This window comes from Alosa sapidissima, chromosome 1 (assembly GCF_018492685.1).
Source record: "Alosa sapidissima isolate fAloSap1 chromosome 1, fAloSap1.pri, whole genome shotgun sequence".
In the NCBI taxonomy this organism is placed as follows: domain Eukaryota; kingdom Metazoa; phylum Chordata; class Actinopteri; order Clupeiformes; family Clupeidae; genus Alosa; species Alosa sapidissima.
The window spans coordinates 27,667,289-27,674,157 of record NC_055957.1 but is presented as its reverse complement, the minus strand read 5'-3'; positions in this window follow the sequence as shown (position 1 = coordinate 27,674,157).

The following is a 6,869-nucleotide window of genomic DNA, read 5'->3' as shown; positions in this document are numbered from 1 at the left end:
ATGGGATTTCCCAACGTTATACGGTAAAATATTTTCATGTAATTACCGCTGCAAACATATAATTACCGCTGTCAATGGCAACGGGTTTTGTGCTGCTGATTTAAGTTTTTCATATCACTCTGCAAGTAGTCTGGTCACTTCTTGCATTGGAACCTTATTCAAAAGTGAAAGCAGACAGTTGATCAGCTGTGTTCTAAAGAATGATGGATTCAAGTTCAGCGTGTGTTGCGAACTATTTGTTTCTCAGCAAAAGCCACGACGAAACGGTAACAAATAAGTGTAGAGACATATCGTGGAGTTTATTTTTTCGTTTTGGCAAGTAGCCGTATAATAAGCGGCATAATGTATAGAACGCTGGTCATTATTGGGAATATAAGTCCCAATAATGACCAAATAAGGCCCTGTCGGGACTTATTATGACCGTCGCTAGCGAAACTAGCGAAGCGGTCATATAGGGATTGTCAAAGTTTTTTTTTTCCCTGTCATTTACTTATTGTCCCTGATTACTTTAAAACTGCAAGTTTGAGCCCATTGCTAAAGAAATCAGGGCTTGATCTCATTCACCGAGAAACCGTTTAATACTGTACTTGTTCCTTTCGAAATACTATAGCTCACTCCAAGTTGCATATGCATGCTGCACGTGAAAATGATCTTCTACCCCCATTGCCCGCATTAGCCAATGAAAGAAAATACACGGAAAAACAAGCGAATCAAAAAAAGCCCTTCCCTGTGACGCCGCAGGGAAAACAATTATTCATGGCCTCGCCCACCTTGGCTTGTGACCGCCCACAGGAAGATTTTGGCCAGGAGATTGTCTCTCTGCAGCTAGCTGGAGCTAACAGCAAGTTGCTAACATGGCGGAGCAAATTCGTGCCTGTGTTATTTGTGGCAATAACACATCAATGTTGCATGTCTTGTCTTAGAAAGAAGAGTTGAGGAAGAAATGATTGGAATTTATCGTTGGAACACCACCACCGAAGTATAGTGCAACATTAGTTCTGTGTTCCAATCATTTCGACCACACTCACTGTGCCTGCCTACAGTTAGAAAGTGGTTTTGCATCGATGTTCTGAAAACCTGGACCTGTACCGTCACGACGATCGACCACCAGCTCACAGGCTGTAAGTACAAACAAACTTTTCCCCCTAACGACTGTTACAAAATAGCATGTTCATATTCTTCACGTTTGCCTCAGAGTACCCTTGTCCTCTCTGTAGTATGACACACACACACACACACACACACACACACACACAGTTAGCATGAATCAATGAGCAATGTAATAGAATCATCACAGCCAACGAATGTGTTTTGTGTGTACTCCCTTCGGATATTCAGGACAACACAAGCCGAAACAACAACTCAGACCTTTTTCTCTAAATAATCTCAGCACCATCTTACAAAGGATCTGTAGGCCAGATGTCTGCATTGTCTGGCAAAAAGAGGACATTGTTAATTCTGTGCATAGTTTGGATGTTCTTGTTTTGTGTTTGCATTATTTTAATAGACTGCAAAAAAAAAACCAGTAGACCTACTTCAACAGTATATTACACAATAAGCCTTCTCACTGAACCACCTTGCTTATTGTCTTTGCACCTTGCTTATGGTGTCAGAGGATTCATATGATTTAAACTGGCATACTGTAGGTTACATCAGTGTTGCAGAACTGTTTGGATTTACATACAAGTTGGCTCAATATTGCAAACAACTCATCTATTATATTTTACCACATCTACTTGTGGAACGCTTTGAGTACCACTGCTGTATGTAAATATAATAAAGCTATTTATTGAAAATTGACCTGTTTTGTATATTCGTTTTAGGAGTTGCATCAGTTTTTGTCCCTTTTAGGCTAAAGGTTTATCTTACCTTTCATATCTTCTGTCTCACAGGGGGCCATAGTCGTCATAGTCGAATGTTTAGTGCATTTTGAAGGGAGTTATGTTAAGGCAGACTGGTTCTAATCCTGGGTACAGGGTCATACAGACAACAGGGGTACTGGTGTTGCCAATTTTTCTAACCACATGAGCAGTCCCCTTACGAAAAAGTAGTATAGGAATTTTGGGACAAAATATTATAATAATCTTATAGGAATACGTATTTTGGGACATACTGTAGAAGTACTACTAATAACTCCATGATATCCTATAACTGCTATAGTTTTTCTATAGTAGTCTTATACTATAAGATTCCTATAGTACATTTTCCTAAGGGTCATACGTGACAGAAAACAACTTGAGTAGGCTAACCTCTGCCAAGGCTATCAAAGCCATAGTTCTCATTACCAGAGAAGTCTTGCAGCACACGTTCTCTGCTTCTGTTGGCATTCTGGTGCAATTCCAGCGAAATATAGCTAGGAGTAGGTAAGTGTGTTTGCATTTAGATCTATATTGGGCTATGACCAAGTGGTCTTTCAATGATAGTATCATGGAATTTAAACCATAACTATCTATTCCGATAGCATACAACTAGCAGGCTAGGTCAGTGGCTGAACTGCATTTAGGGTGCTTATAACCTGTGTTGTGAAGTAAAATATCTACTAGGAAGATTGCAAAGACTTTTGACTGTGTAAAGAAATAGGTCTTTATTTTAAAACGTTTCCAACTGTTTATTACTTGAATGCAAGATGACGATTGCCACAAACGTTTACCTAGGAGAAATTTTAAGCTGACATGCAATTGTTACCATTCTATTAAACCAACGTTCACCGACAGTTTTGACTCGAGTTTTAGCCAGGTTTTAGCACTGTAAAGTTGAATATGGAGCATAGCACAGGCAGAATCGGATGAGGACGCACTGGAAGGAGCGTCACAGTACTGTAAACCAATAAGAGGTGAGGTCATTAACATGTCATGAATATTCATGAGCAAGAGGCAAATCCTGACGTTCCTCCCCTCCCACCTTCCCCACCAAACTAGAAGAGCATGAAATAGACGCAGGAGAGCATTTTTTCACCAAAACTGACTCACAGGGCATTCATTAATACTAGAGACCACGGCAAAATTAATGAAAAAACGATGAGATGAGACCTTTAATCGCCCCTCTCTTCAGTTAAGATGTTCAGAACTGCACCAAATTGTATGTGTATGATTAACCTGACATTCTCTGGGGGTATGCCAAGTTTCACTTGGCTTACAGTATCAAGCGGACTTAAGCTGCCACCTCTTGGCGAAAAGTTGTAATGTTTTAGAGCGCACTTTGAGAGATGTATCCAGGGCAGGGCTGTAGCCTACCTATTGCACGTGCTACAAAAATCATTCTGTGCGATGGATGATTTACTAACGTTACGTCTGATACAGTTTTGCCTATGGCTATACATGTGTGAGACTGAGACGCTTGTTTGTTTGTTTGAAGTGCTTGTTTAGGGTGTGACTGTGAGAGGTGAATCGATGTGCTTTGATTCCAGCTTGGTAGTTGCGTGTCTATGCGATTAAAAAGCACGTGTGTGTGGGAAGTATCCAAACAATGATAATACTTTCATTATGGCTGCTTTAGCCACAGACCTTCAGCTACTGTACAGCGGGTCCCATTTAGAAGTGGCCACTTCATTCGCGCTTTCTGTGATTCACGCAGCTGGGTGAAATGTATTACAACTTTTCGCCAAGAGGTGGCAGCTTAAGTCCGCTTGATACTGTAAGCCAAGTGTTTTTAACCAGTGGTCCGCGGCACACTCGTGGTCCGTGAGGACATTGCTGCTGGTCCCTGACCATGGATTCAGTAGTTGCAATGTGGAAATCAGTATTTTTCCCACAAACAATAACAGACGCAGCTCTGAACTTGGCCCGTTAAAATGTGAACAATCTAGCAACGCATTTCATGAAGGCCCTTAACATGTCAGTTATTTGTACCACTGGTTAGATGTAAAACTGCATTTCGTTTTAGACTATTGGTATTTAATTTGTGCATTGACAATAAAGTTGAATATCATATGAACTAAAGATGACTAAAATTGTGCATATGTAGAAGAAGAAACATTCACAAAAATCCATGGCATGACCTCTCTTCTTGATAGCAGTTGAAAACTGCATGGGAATGACAGGTATTGTTTTGTTTGTTAATAAATAAATAAATACATAAATGTAAAACTGATACCTTCTGCTTTCCCCAAATACAATGTAGCCTACAGGTGTACATGACCTTTCATCAGTCCAGTTGCAATGGATGAACTGTGATTAACTGCCCTACTTGTGATTGTTTAGAGATTTTAAAGTTTTTATAACAATGCTACAAATTTTTTTGGCTAGTGCTACAAATCTATTCACCTTCGCAGCGCCAGTAGGCTACTTGCTGTGCGGTCCGCACACACACACACACGCACACACACACAGGCATGCCAAACAAGCATACACAAAAGTTTCAAGAGTGGGGGCTGAGTAGAAGATGGATACAAATTGATTAGTGTGATTTATGTCCGAACGGATGTACAGGACTGAGCGGCGGTCATATTTGTACCGCTATGCGGTACATCTAGTTTTCCCAATAATGACCGGCGTTCTATACATTATCCTTTACATAATGAACCGAATTAGCAGTCAGGAAACAAAAATCTCACTAGAGCAAGGTGTCTGCAGTCAGCATGTGCAGCAGTTTCATGGTGCACCCAAGATGTCTGGCTTTCACACTATCTCTTGGATGCTAATTAGACTGGCCAAAGATATATGATCTTGTTGAGACAAAGACTACATGTTCTTGGGGGGCGCTGTGGTGGGGCTGGCTGCATCACCCGTGTCACATTTGGGTCTGCGTGCCCACAGGGACCTGGGTTCGAGTCTGACCGGGTTCATTTCCAGATCCCATCCCGTCTCGCGATCCCAGGAGCCAGGCCAACCAGGGCCCCCTGCACTTACAGCAAGCTGTATGTTATTTCGTTGTAAAATCATATTGCAGTCTTACTCAGAACTACTCAGAGGGATGTCGTTTTGGTCCCCCAACAAAAGTGTACACCCATTATCATCTATCTATAAAATAGACCCTAGGTTGTTTTTAGATTGGAGTTTTCCTTTAAAATCTTCCCTTAGTCAAGCAGCAGATTCTTGGGAGGGGCTAACAATGTAGTGAAGTCGATGAGTTCACAACATCAAAGTCAAACAAATTTGGGACCTGAAACAGTTGACTTCTCCAGCACTACATTACTCTCTCCCACTAAGCCACTGCAGTCCCACACTTTTCTGCTCACTTAACCATTTCTAACACCTCTGTAACACCTTTTCTGCATCAAAACCCAAATACAACAAAGCCGTATTGGAAATGTACTCAGTATAGTTAATACTATAACAATACACATTATTTGTTGTACTTACATATTTATTCTGGCCACAAGTGCACATAATTGAAATCCAGGCTGAGGAGCCCCTGAGTCGGACTAAAGGAGAGGAGAGTCTGCCTGCATGCATCACTCATAGCACCAGTAATAGGCTTGTCATCTCTCGTTCTCCCTATGTGTAATGTGGAGAGGGGGATGAAAAGTGTGCACCTGGATGACACACAGCCTGCGATACGACAGTAGAACACAACGGTGGAATTCTGTTTGTTTTATTACACACACTACTTGACCGATTGTATTTTTACGATTTATATTAAATACATTATGAAAGCAGTGAACTAGCTCATTGCAAATAATGGTAGCGTGCTGCGAAGAAAATATTGGAATATATAAGAATTGCCAGCTCATGAACAGGTGGCCATCCATTTATTCAGTGAAGACACTGACCAGACAGCTGGTTTATATTATGATGTATCAAATATCACCTCAAAAAATAGAAAGGGGTTGATTAGAGCGATGTGATGGCAATGGTCACCCCGTCGTTCCACTTGCTTTGTGCATTGCACCATTTGCTTCAATAGATTCTATTCAATTTTGCCACTCACCTGCCATAAATCAGTGTCGCATCACCAGCCATGTACAGTACCGTATGTAGGCCTTAAATGTTGTTACTCACTTTCAAGTCACTTTGTCAGATGTGCCACAAGACATTTTGGGCCCAATAAAATAATATAATCCCCCAGCCACACATACAAACAACATAAATAATACACATGGTGGTCATTATATGTTAGTAATATATATTAGGTTTTATTACACGGCTCTTCAAACATGTAATTACCGCTGTCAATGGCATTGGGTTTTGTGCTGCTGATCATATCACTCCGCAAGTATTCCGGTCACTTCTTGCATTGGAACTTTGTTCAAAAGTGAAAGCAGACGGTTGATCAGCTGTGTTCTAAAGAATGTTTGATTCAAGTTCAGTGTGTGTTGCGAACTATTTGTTTCTCAGCAAAAGCCATGACGAAACGGTAACAAATAACGAGACATATCGTGGAGTTTATTTTTTCGTTTTGGCAAGTAGCCGTATAATAAGCGGGCCGGTCATTATGGGAAAATCAGTCCCGACAGGGCGAACCGGACCCCGACGCGCCAGCGGCATTCTATACATTATTCCTTACATACTGAGGGCCCCCTGTGGGTGTGTGGCCCTTGAATCATCCTAACTTTCCTGTGCCTTATAGTACCCTTGTGCTTTGGATAACAGCTGACTCATTTCAGGGGTTTTACATGCAATGTCATGATTCAGAACTCCTCTTCCTAACTATGTAGTATAACTTTATTTATGGCCATGTAATCTCAGCTTCATTGTAACTGAACTTTCCGAGAATTAAATAAAGTTATACTACTACTACTAGAATGAGATGCACTCCTGGATGGCAAAAAGAAGGTCCATGTTAGCAAATATAGCATAGACTTGTGCTTTGAGTAACTGCAGCTGACACATTTTGGGGGTTTTACAGAATGTCAGAATGAGATCCATTCCTAAAACGGCAAGAGGAGGGTCCATGTTAGCAAAATGGTAAAACACTGTAAAAGACAAAAA